We start from the raw sequence: 10,279 nt of genomic DNA on the forward strand, positions 1-10,279 counted from the left end.
ACTGGGATAGCAAATTAAAATCCAGAAGTCGGTGAGGCCACAGGATATTGGATTTAAGACCATGAAGAGTTTGTCAGTGTTTGTGACATTTCATTGCTGGAAAAGTATCAGTGTACTTAATGAGTGTATGTATTTGAATGCTAAAGCTGGGCCAAAGTCTAAGTCAAATCCGTAGGAAAGCTTGTCATCATGAGCAATTGAGCACACTTGGTTACAGTCAGTCATGGGGGCTGCCATAAGCTAGTCCGAATGTATGGACTGTTAACGAAATAGAAGAAATGTTGTTCTCAGGAGGCAGAACCAAGACATGCAGTTTACTGGAGTGGCAAACTGGCCTTTGGGTCCAGCTCTGTATGGCTAGTCTTCTGGTGTAACATTAACGTGCAATGAGAAAATGGAAATCCAGGGGGTTGACCTGGTTAGAACCCTGCTGTCTGCTTTTTCACTCTGAGCTGTCTTCACACTGCCAGGTATGGGACGAGTGTTGTCACTGGGGTTAAAAAACAGACGTGAGTTACATTGTTGAGTTTTCTAAGCATTGCAATTTGTTCCAGGTCTGTTCAGAAGATACGCATTGATGATGTATCTTGGAGCATGAGTTGAGAAATAAATGCCAAGCTAAAATGGATGAATTAAATCCCTTAAGACTTATTTTGAATTTTTCTTGTCCCAACCTATTTTCTAATCAGGCAGAGCACTTGATATTTTCTTATCCTTTGAACAGTTTTGTTTGACGAAATGGGATGCTTTTTAAAAAATACATCAATAAATGGAGACAGAAAGGTAAAATTTTAATCATCCTCACAGGCCCCTTTTTAAGGCAAAAGATTAAGTTAGATGAAGGACAAAATATGAGACATGACTGACGTGTTAAAGCATTGTTATCCATAAAACACCCTTAAAAAGGGCAATATTTCTGATGACACATCATCTCCTATTGCTTCTGACCGCACGTCCAGCCTATAATGTTACCTGACAGTAAATACATAGCCTCATCAAATCGCTTATCATCTTCCCATGTTTCAGCAATAATTTTGAAGGAATCTGGATAAATTGCATCTCAAATGGTACAGCTGCTCTCAAACAGCAGAACTAATGAATTGTCTTGACTGGGAGAGAGGTGCCTTGCATCCGTAATCCCAGACAGCTGACAGGATGATGCCTGATCAGGTTTAGTCACCATTGCTAATTACATGCTGAGAAATTACAGCCACTTTTAAGTTAATGGCTGGTAAACACCTAGTGACAATTTATAGGGAGAAAGGACCTGCCCTGCAGTTTAAAAAGGGGGTGGGAAGGACACTTTATATTGCTGTGCTGACCCTCAAGCAGCAACTGTCCAATCCAAGTGACTCTAAACTGATGGCCTGAGTTACTTCTGAGGCCTTTAAAATCTCCTGTTTACAGCTTTTAAATAGCTGTGGTAGTTTGCCTCTGGAAACACCCACAGGTTTTTTATTCAGAACATCTGGAATGCTCTTATTTTAGGGTGGGGTGGTTTTTTTGTGGGGTTTTGGGTTTTGTTTTGATTTGGTTGTGTTTGTTGTGTGTGTTTTTTTTTTTTTTTTTTTTTTTTTGCAGAAACACAGTAACACTTTAAAGGCAAGTTACTCAGTCATAAGTAAGAATTCAGTTACTCTCCTCTATAGATTCTTTATCCTCAGCTGAGTATGTAATGTTGTAAGAAAAAATGTCAGTGGCGTGATGGTTATACCAACAATGAAATCATTTGCTCTCCGTTTTCATCTGGAGATACTAAATCTAACATGACAGTTGTATCTCTAGAGTGGATTTGAGCGAGTGGTGAATGCTTGCTCAGTCAGCAGTTTTAAATCAATCCTACTGTTCTGTAAAAGCAGGGGTACCTTGTCAGGTTTGAAAATGTTAATGGACTAGCTGGCAAGCATGACTTGAATTAGAATCCGAAACTTAAATTTCACTGTGCTCATCATTGTAATTCCCCTCCCCTCCCCCTGCTTTTCTCAGAAGTAATTTGCATAAATTGTTTGGTAAGCCAGACAAGTGTTTCAGAATGCAGATCTATGATACATAAACTAAGGTGAAGGCGATAAGTGAGAGAAGTAGGTAAATGATTCTTGAAAATACAGTGAATTCAAGTGGGCCTTAAATTTGTAACGCTGTACGTGCTCCTGTGCTGCTTAATATTTATCAGCCTGGGAATTTTCCTTCCAGACCTGTTGCAGTATTTGTCGTCTCTGCTCTGCAAGTGACATGGCAAAATTTAAAATCAAAGTCATGATACTCTGATATTAAAATGCTCAGTCTTGCTTTGATGTGGACACTTTGGAAATAAAAGAGCAAAGAACAAAAAAGACCCACATTGACATTTGCAAAGCTAAAGAAAGTTCTTCATAGTCATAAACTGAAGTAAGTTCATTTGTTTGCTTTATCAAGATGAGAACCGAGTTGGAATTTGATTGCTGTAATGCAAGTAGTTTTCCCTGAAAAGTTAGAAGTCTCCTTTTTGTCAAGGATGTCAAGGATGTCAAGGATGAAGCATGACATGTTTTGATTTGTGGATGAATTCTAATGGGATACTAGGCCCAAAAGTTTAATGTTTCAAAAATTATGACACCACCAGAGCAATGTGAAGAGGCAAAGGGCAAGTTTACTGTTTCAATATCCTCATGTACAGTTTCCAGAAGTTGGGTATAAGATGGCACCAAGAAAGTGAAACCAAGTGCAGTGGAGGGTTAATGTCTTTGATACTTTTGATATATTTCACTGGAAAGCCTTTACCTTTAAAGAGCAATACAAATGAATGAACGTGTAAACTTAAGGTGTGGGGCTAAAAGTGTTTTTATTAATATTGTTTCTTCCTGCTCAGTTGTGATCAGGTCTGGTGGCACTTTAGAAGTGATGCGGGGTTTGTATTTGAATGCAAAAGACTCTCGGTTACTACAGAAACATCAAAAATTCATCGGAGGCTTCACCAATTTTCCTTTTGCCTAGAGTGTCTCTGTATAGAAGCCTTCATAGGCATGCAGATAGTGTTGACACTTTTTCGTTATGAGAATTAAAATATACGAAATACCTTTTAAAGGCAGCGCTTGGTAATGCATTCAAATGGTAGAAAGTCAGGAATATGCCTAGCTATTGGGTCCTGATTTACAACTATATTAATAGGGTTTTCCCTCTAAAAGTTTTCTACATTCTGCCTGAGGAAGAGAAGTAAATTGCTGATAACTGTTGAAATTTTATTAATAAAACTCACCCCAGTTCATACTATGGAGAAGAAAAATAGGGAGCATACATTAACACCTTCAGTAAAAAAAGTAACACTGTCTAACATTCAGAACTCAGTAAGAGCACTGGTATGAGTCGAATCACTAGCCTTGTTCTCATGGGGGACTTCAACGTACCAGGTGTCCACTGGAAATACAGTAGAGAGGAAACAGCCTGGGAGGTTCCTGGAGTGTGTGGAAGATACTCCCTGACACAGCTGGGCAGGGAGCCAGCTTGGGGAGATGCCCTGCGGGACCTGCCGTTTGCAGACAGGGAAGGACTGGCGGGTGATGTGGTGGTTGGCCCTTGGCTACTAGTTTTTACTGCCTGCTTTTGGGAAATTTCTAGCCGCTTAGTTCCTGTTTTCCAGTCATGTTTGTGAAAAACAAACCTTTTCCTTCATAGGCATTACCTCTTATTTTACTCTTGCAAAAGGCTCTTGCCAGATGAATTTTGTTACCATTGGATCAGCAATGTTTTACAACACAAGGAAAGAAAATAGTGTAGGGATTAAGAAAAAAAAAAAAAAAAAACCAACAACCCAAAACCAACCCCTACAAAAAATAGAAACCACCTCCAAAAAATCCACACACCCAAACACACACAAACTCTAGAAATTAAATGCAAAAATACTAGGTTAGGAAGGTTTTGGTATCTTTTTTTTTTTTTTTTTTCAAACACATTGCATAAGTTTGAATAATTTTCTTGAAAAGGTTTATACTCTGTGTCTCTTGGGACCCGGTCAGAATATCTTCCAAAATCACAAATGGCGGCGTGATGCATCAGCACTTTATCTTCATGACTGTTTTATGGGGTGGGGTGGGAGAGACGCCATTTTTTTCTACTGTAGTAGCCAGATTTCTTTTTATTAGTGAAAGCTCCTAAAAAGATTTTTGATGGCATTTTTATTTCTATATGGTAGTGTTGGTAGTTTTAAAGTCTGCTGTTCTGCTAATTCACATTTCATGCTTGGTCTCCTTCTGAAGAGATAGCAGCCCATTGTAGTTCACTTAAAATTATCAAAAAATACTCGGTATGTCATCTCTCCCACTGACAGCATATAAACACTTCACCACCAGTGGCATAGAGCAACAGCTATCCTGGATACCTTCCTAGGAGGAGCTTTATGTTTTGATTAGTATAGTATTTCAAAAAGGATTGTTCAGAAATGTATTTGCAACTCCAACCCTTGTATGTGCCCCTTGATTAATACAATTATTTATTTGGCCACAGTCCAAGTATAATGTCAATAATCTTTCCTATGAAGAAGGCAAGATTTTGCTAGAACATTTCACCCAAGCAGAATTATGTAAGCCACCTTTTTCTTTTTGGGTTTTTTTTTCACCCATCTTATCCCCTGATTATGCAAACAAAATTAAGTGAACAGCGCTGTATCAATAGCCCTTCACCTGACTGTTCTGAGGATCGCTGCTGACAGCATGCAAACTTCCCAAAATGAGTGGGTGGTAAAATGATAGGGCTATTTGTTCTCTAAGGATAAGCTTCCAAGATAATGAAATCATTTTTTTTTGTGTTCATGAACATCGGAATGTGCTTTGGAGGCTGCATGGAGAGTGGTTGGTTCAGTAATGGTTGGGGATCTTGTGACCTCATTCAGAAATACCCAGCAAATGAAGTAGAACAGAGTCAGATGTTTAAAGTTTCTGGGGGTTTTGGTGTATTCTTGGGGAGGTTTGTAGTGTGTTTTTATATTATTATTATTTTGTTGTTTCATCTGGAAATATTTACACATGGTGTTTTGCAAGGGTTTCATTTGGATTTTCTATTGCATGTTTTCTTAGTAAGGAAGTAGTATGCGTATGAGTAAATCATGCTTTTAATTAGATTAAAAAATGTTTTAGTAAGTAATATGCAAAAAATTCATCGTCAACTGGAAAGTCAATGACTGGTTTAAGGATTTCATTAAAGCATCTTCAAGTATTGTCTTTTTGCTTTCCTGAAATGGCATAAAAATCGTCCATACTTCAAGGAAAGGGAAGTAAGCATGCTAAAGAGTTCTGTGTGTGCTGGCATAGCCAACGCTCTAAGCTGTGTTGGGGGGTAGGGCACGTACCTTTTACTGGTTTAAGTTTCCAGTTATTGCAGAAAATAGGTAAACTGGGTCTGACCTGGGATTGAAGGGGGTCGTCATTTTCTGTTTCCTTTACTGAAGGTCCAGTAAGTTGTGTTATTTTGTTTGGGGCTTTTGGGGTTTTTTTGGGTCTTCAGCTCTATGAACTGGAAGCAGGGAAAATATTGCTTGTTTCACCAGTGTTGTACATATTAGACCATCTTTTTTTTCTAATGTACATCTTCTAATTGCTAGTGCTGAAAGACTTCACAAAACTGCAGAAGGCCTCTTGTTAACTGTAGTGAAAACAATGTTGATAGTGATGCTAAGTAAAAAGTGTCATATGCAACACCTCTTAAAGGCAATGCTTTTGCAGCCTGAACAAAAAAGAAATAGATGTCACAGAACACCTCTGCTTTGCAGCATGGGAAATTAGAAATTCTGCTGTTGGTACCTAGTAGTGGTTGTCAAAAAGCAAAATACTTGCTTAGAATCATGAGTTCTGTCAAGAATACAAAATGTTTTTCTTTATGGTTTCACTGCTGGTTTCATGTCACCTTGCAATCAAAGCACAGCTTTGCTTGGTAGCTTGCTCCTGTGTTTTGTCACAACATAATACTATCTGTGTTGGCTGCATGCAACGTGTTTCTAAGTGCGTGACAAAACCAAGGTCTTCATCAAACAGCTTTAGTTCTGGGTCTGCTAAATCAAATCAAACAACCTTGATAGGTGCAAACCCCTTAAATGGTTTTCCACTAAAAGGGGCTATGTTATACCACGGTGATTGGTGGGGACACAAAAGCGAAATGAAGGAACACTTGCTAATGTTCAAGTGTCCATTGTGGTGATGTTTTTCAAAAACTGGCACAGAAAATCATCTGGCCGCAAAACCCACTTACAGAGTATTACAGCTCTGGATGTGGCATCATCAATACTTTCCTTTTTTGCTGAGGAATTTACTGTAATACAGAGATGATGGCCAGAAATCTGAAATCAGTCAGGAACCTCCCATATAGTTTTATTCTCTCGTAGGGCAAACGGTAACCTGACAGATGAGAGCAGTGTCGTAACTGGTCTAGACATGACAGCACAGAACTCAGCGTGACCCTATTTATCAGGCTTCTTTATGCTGCCGTAACTTTTTTAACTGGTTTCATCTGCTTTTGTGTAACTCTGCAGATTAGAGGCTGAAGATCTTTTGGAAGAGGAAAGCCTCTCAGCTAGAGAAGTGGCAGCTACCATCTTCAGGGGATGTTACATGAAGAGGTCTGGGAGTGCAAGTGTAGGCCATCACCTTGAGCTGGTAAGTGGTGAAATGCTATGTTCACCTTTCAAGAACTAGCAGGATCTTTCTGTTTACAAAGGAGAAAAGAATAATAATAATAATAAAAAAGTATAAGGTATTTTTTTAGGAGCTATGTAGCAACCACTTTAAGGAAATCTAGTTTGAAAGCATATGCCCAGTTTATAATTCCCTTGCTTGTTTTTAGAACCACACTGCATGTAGATATGTCATGCAAATGCCCAAAATTGCATCAGAGACCTCACAGGCCAAAGTTGTTGGTGGTTTTTTTCTTTCTTAGTTTGCTAAATTAAATTAGTTCAGCTACAAGAAGAACCACTTCAGACAAAAATCTATCTTTTTTTCTGTATAAAATTTAGTGTAGGTAAAAAAAAAAGAAAATAATTTCTTATACTCAACAGTTCTTGCTGGAAGGGGCCCTTTACAGAATTACTCACCCAAAAATCTAAACTCTGCAGCACTCTGGGACAGAAGGGAGATCATGGCAATGGTCCTCAAAGAAAGCAGATCTCTGAGCTGTACATTACATGCCAGGAGTAAAAAAAAATTGCATAGGACTGACTAGTCACAAAGGTAGCTTGTTTTTTCCAGGCATCCTGTGCTTTAGTAGGGAACCCAGCATTGGGATTATGGCGTCCTGCCTTCTCGGTGACTGGATTCATGTGCAACAATACAGGCTGCAGAGAAATTTGACAAAAATAACTCCTGTAGTACATGTAACAGATCGCTAGTTGTCTGGTGTAGGGTGATTTGTAAGTGCATGGTAAACAAACAAAAGCATTTTACCAATAGTTTAAAAAAAGCAATTGAGATACCTCGGGGACATATTGCTTGTTCAGACTGTTTCACACTGGAGATTTTTTTTAAATTACCAAGTCCTGTAGTAGTACCTGTAAAATCCCTTGGCACTACCAGTTTTTCAAGTGTTTCACTTCAATTTGCACTTATGCTAATGAACGTTTGAATATTTCTGTTCTTTTGTGTGTTTTTAGTTTTTTTCACTCTGTCCCAGTATTGTGCTTTTACAGTCTTATGCTCTGCGATGAAATAACATTTTTTGCCTATGCTTGGAGCACATGTTCCCCATTCCTGGCTTTAAAGTGTCGCTGGGGCCAAGTCAATTTGCAACGTGGTGTGTTTTTTCCCACAGATGATGGGCGGCTGTTGTTTCAGTTATCTCTCAGATGTTCAGTGGGATGATGAGACAAACACCTGTTTGTTTCCACAGTCTGTATAATCTGTACCATTTTTGCAGATGGTTCACTACACAGTTCTTTGAGGTACATGCTAAATAGTCATGAATGACTTGGGAGCAGAAACTGTTGGAAGGGATGCTGGAAAAAATGCAAAGATTAAAACTTCCATCAGATTTTTAAACTTGGCTGGGCAAGGGGGAGAGCCTAGAAATGGGAGGGGGAGAGGGAGGGTTTGAAGACTGCAAATGGTCCTGGGCTGCTAACATGCCATTTATCAGCTATGGAAGGAGTCTTCAGTAATACAGAAATGAAGCGGTTTACCCAGCAGAAAATAACTGTTGCCACTTTTTATTGGTTTTGGCAGGAGTTGGTGGTTCATCATTTGGACACATCAGGTACTTTCTTTGTGACTGTCATATAATTTAAAATGACAATGTTTCAAATGGTGACAAAATGACAAAGTACTGATGTGTAGTGGAAATCTAGCACGGCGAGAGAGATTCAGACAGGTAATACTGTCTTGAAAGGGAGTTGGAAGAGCATTTTGTTTTCGGTTTGTTTACTTACTGTGCTTTACCTTTGGGAACTAGGAGTTGTGAATGCAATCTCAAAATGTTTCTATTTTGCGTTTTGGGTTGTGTGTTCATGGCATTCTCTCCTCCAGTGTCTCGAGGACTTTTCAGGACTCTGACTTAAAACATTGTTCCTCACTTTGAAAACCAAACTAAGATCAAGCATAATACGTTTGCTGTGGTTGGAATTTTTATGTCTGTCCACATAATAAGGAAAAATTCTCTGCAGTTAAAACGCACTCAGCTGCTTTAAGTTCTCACAATCGCTGTTGTGACTCTCAAGTGTCAGAGAATACGGCTTGCATTTCAGAGCTATGTCCTCTGCCAGTCTTTCCCAATCCAAGAAATTCCTGGCTGTGCACAGCAGTTGCCTTATAACAGAAACACAGTATGACCTGGTCAGCATTGATGGGGAATGGTGGGAGAGTGCCCTGCGTCTGGGAGTTCACTGCTACCATTCCTGTGACCAGGGCCAGGCTTAAATCTCCACACAGCTCCTTAATGCCACACAAATTTCCTCCTTAGGGACTGAGTGGGACTTTGAGGATGAGAGTGAAGACAGATTGTGTGGTTACAAAAAAAGATTTATTTTCCATAGGAAAAAGAGTATATATTATTAATGTATTGATTAAATAAAGCCTAGCTGAAACACCTTTCCTTCAGCAAGGACTAAAGTTAAATGAGATTCTTGAGGTGTACAAACACACACCAGATGAAGAGTTAGAGAGTAATGCTGTTATTTCTAAGTGTTACACTGCTCTTTAGACTGAAATTAATAGATAAAAAAAGAGAAAAAAAAAAAAGTCAAAATGCAGCTATGTCTCTTTTACTGCTGTTCCCATGAGAGGCTGCGGAAGTGGGAATGACTTCCAGTGACGATGATGCCTGGGATTATCTTGTTCCCCATCTTGCTAGCAGGTTTCTTTGAAAAGGGTTTCCGAGCCTCCTTCCCACCACGTGCCCCTGTTGGGCTGCAGGGGAGGCCCATGTGGAGAGCTGGGGAAGGCATTCAAACTGACCTGTGTTAGCTCAGCAAAGGAAATTCTGTATGTGCCACCATTAATCGGCACTGGAACCACTAACACTCAGGTTTAGGGGGATGTTTCTATCTGTAGTCATTTAGGAAATGTAAATTGTGTGTCTGACTGGCTGGTCTATACTTTTGCCTTATAGGTTTGAACTATTTGGTGGCCATAACCAATTGTAAAATGCCAGAAATGCAGCAATACCTTGAATGAAGCTACCTAGCATCCTTCAGATTAAGAACTGTTACTTTAAGTACAGCTGTCATAATGGCTGTTTTACAAAGCTGTAAGAACTCCTCTAGATGGTGTTCATTTCGGTGAGAAATTACATGGTGTTAAAGGAAAGGGTTTCTGTGCCCAGGATTGGTTCTATGACTATGTTTGGTTCGAACTTCACTTTTGTTAATTTTGTGATGTAACTTGTATTTCTAAACATAACTAAAATGTTGGACTTCAAAATCTGAGGCTCACACATCCCGCTTTGAAACAAAGCATTAAACATTACTCCCCCTCCTTCTATGCTGTTCCTCCTGTGCTGTAGGAGACTCTGATTTTCCAAGTAACATTTCAAAGGCTGTTTCAAAAGTCTGGTTGGTGTGACTGGTTAGCGATGCACTCTTGAGATTTAAGGTCTGATTTCTTGCTTCTACCTTCCAGCTTCTGGTTTTAATCTTCTGTGGAGATGTGCCGAACGGAACAGCTGGCCTATAATTGGGAGAGATTGATGCAGACACTTATCGCTGTGGGTGTTACTCCTCTTCTTGGCATTATTGCAGTTAAAACGGTTATCATTTCCATCTATAGTGACTTTCTATGACAAAAAAAGCATGTGCCACTTACCTTTTCAGTATTATCAAAAAGTTTGA

The 10,279-nt window shown here is 39.3% G+C and overlaps 1 protein-coding gene across 10 annotated transcripts in view; it reads left to right on the top strand.

Annotated features, from left to right (window-relative positions):
* ZNF804A (zinc finger protein 804A) overlaps positions 1–10,279 on the top strand; it is a 228,827-nt gene extending 218,548 nt beyond the window's left edge. For 7 of the 10 annotated variants that reach the window (XR_013929986.1, XR_013929990.1, XR_013929996.1 and 4 more), the window contains one exon: positions 6,497–10,279. The gene's annotated coding sequence lies outside the window, so the exon portion shown is untranslated. The remainder of the gene's footprint in view (positions 1–6,496) is intronic. The other 3 variants (XR_013929989.1, XR_013929987.1, XR_013929988.1) reach the window with 3 other exon arrangements.

This window comes from Falco punctatus, assembly GCF_963210335.1.
Source record: "Falco punctatus genome assembly, chromosome: 8".
NCBI classification, from domain to species: Eukaryota; Metazoa; Chordata; class Aves; order Falconiformes; family Falconidae; genus Falco; species Falco punctatus.